The following is a 2,871-nucleotide window of genomic DNA, read 5'->3' as shown; positions in this document are numbered from 1 at the left end:
AGGTGTATGCATTGGTCTACAGCATTTTCCTCAAATCCATATTTTATAAAACTTTTAATGATTTTCATATCCTTTTATGGATGGTGTATGTATGATTTGTGACATACACTTGATGAAATTACCTATATGAGTGTCAAGTGAGGCCAAATCCTAGTGAGATCTTTGTAATACTCATGAATATTAGGCACGCGCATGACCTATTAACGCACAACCACGATAAAAATAAGGGATATGAAGGTATAATGTGATTGGTAAACCTTTAATATACATAAAATGTCTTTGGTTCATATAATTTGCTACACCAATTACACTGTATGTTAAGTTTTACGAGTCTAAGTTTGATCCATATAATTTGTTGCACCAAGTCCGATGCATTACATTCAAGAGAATGAGAACCCAATTTTTTTTTCTTTTTCTTAAAATTTAATCGTTAACCTTTTTGAGATATGTGAGGGATTGTTATATATTTTGAGTGGATATTTCAAAATGGTTAATATATTTGTTAAATTGAGTTTTGGAAAAATAGTTTAGTTTTTGTCAAATAAATATTTTAATTAATTTAGTCTTCTTATATTTTGAGTTGGTCTTTTAAGAGTTATCTTATGACTTGGTCAAATGTGATTTTAAAAAAGAGTTTTCTTCATTATAAATATAACATACAGAAAATTTTATATATAACTCTCCTAACACATATCTTATTTATGACTTTATGAGTCTTAAATATTTGTTAATTTTGTTACTCTAATTATTATTGAGAAGAACATGTTATATCTTAAAAGTTTGTACATCACGTGAATAAGTCTTTAAAAATAATAATATTATCACATATCTCAAGTTATTTTACATTTGTGATTTTACAAATTTCAAATAAGAAGGATAATCCTTGTTCATGATTGATCATAAAAATGAACAATATACGACATATTATTACAACCCCAATAGTCAATAAATAATCCTTCGATACAAACAATAATGCTTGAAGTGTTTAACCTAAGGAATTGCTCTGATATGATTTTTTGGAGGTGCCAAATCCCCCTAATTTCTCTTGTTCGACATTTTTTTTAGCCTCCTAGCTAGGACTCTTGTTTTTTCTACTTGTTTAGCAGTTATGTCTAAACCTAGCTTAGACTTATATAGGCCCGAATCTAATTGGAGTATCCTAATATTGTTATTTGCCTTCTTTCTAGCGCTGCTATATGGACCAGAAAGGGATCTTATTGTGTTGGGCCGAATCTTGTTGTCTTTCGAGCCTCTTTATCTTGGACCAAAAAAAATGATTAAAAGTGTTGAGTTATGAATAATTATTAATTTTCAATTAATTTGGTTCTATTCAAAATTCCCCGTCTTTAGATTTTTTTTTTATTTACTAATATTTTAACTTATATATTATTAGAGATCTTATATCAATTACGAATAAAGGTATAATAATGTCTATAAGTGAGAAATAATTCTTATCTTATAAGTCAATTTTATAAAATTGAGTTAAATTTTAACACACTTTTTTAAAATATGGTATACAAAATAATTAATTATTTTTATATTATTATAATTCATAATAAATAAATATATTTGAATATAAAATTTATATTTTAGATTTATAATAAATAATTTAAATTATGATATAAGATTTAAATTGAATGGATAGACAATTAAAAAATAAGTATATATATATATATATTTATAGGGATGATAGTTTGAGATTGTTAAGAGATACGTTTTTTAGTTAATTATTTTTTATAAAATAATATTTTCTGTCAAACACTGAAACTAATATTTTTTAAAAGTTTGTTAGACGTTGAGTAGGTGAGTATCTCCTCAATTTCTCTCGACTTGTATTTTCTACATTTAGAAGAGTTATTATTCAAATCTTAGCCAATTAATTATACAACGTAAATCTTTCGTCACTCATGGTGCCTCCCAAAAATTATAATCATAAATTATAATTTATATTATAAGACTTATTGAGTCAACATGTAAACACACATTCATTTCGAACATTTACCTCCCGGTTTACTATATATATTATGCTTTCTATTTCTTCTTTGAAAAATGTTTTACACAATTCTTAAAGTCCTAGGGTGCATATTAACATTATGGCTCTTGCGAATTTAAGAGAAAAAGGAATTTAAGCAGGGCCCGTTTGAATTCAAATGGAGCTATGTTCACGGTTGTAATCTGTTGATCCTGAAGTTGATAAAAAGGAGTCTGGAATGTTATTATGCTTTGATGACATCTTCTATTCTCATGCGTAAATCCAATACATGTACATAAAAAAAATATTAAAAAAATGATATTTTAATTGACATATTAACGGAATATGTGCACCCTTGGAAAATGTAAGAGAGAAAATGATCACGTTGTAAATAAATAATGTAAAATAAAAATACTGAAATAAAAAAAACTATAAAATTGAATGTAAAATAAGGAAAAAGAAAGAAAATTATGGGGTCTGATAGAGACGAGACTGATCTGGTTTTCCACTATCCGGTCAATGCAGATACAAGTGCACAGTTTGTCCCACGTACGTGCCAGATTGCTAGTGTGTCTTTTCGTGTTTCGGATTGGTCGACAACCAATCAAAAAGAGACATTAATATTTCTTTAAAAATGTGTTATCTTAATAGTGCTCAAGTCGTCAAATACAAACTCAGTGGCAAAACAAGACATTAACAAATGACGGCTGGAAGCCCTTAATCATAGTTTAGACTTTAAATTTTAATAAATAAATTAAGTTGGAAGAAGAATATATATGTGTGTATATATATATTATTTATAATTTTTGATAAAAATTAATAACTATTTTTAATTATAAATATTTCATATCTCTTGAAGATTTAGATCATCTTTTTTATTTTATTTTATTTTCGATGGT

The sequence above is a fragment of the Cajanus cajan genome, chromosome 1, assembly GCF_000230855.2.
Source record: "Cajanus cajan strain Asha chromosome 1, NIPB_CcT2T_4, whole genome shotgun sequence".
Classification (NCBI taxonomy): Eukaryota; Viridiplantae; Streptophyta; class Magnoliopsida; order Fabales; family Fabaceae; genus Cajanus; species Cajanus cajan.
This window is presented reverse-complemented; position numbering follows the sequence as displayed.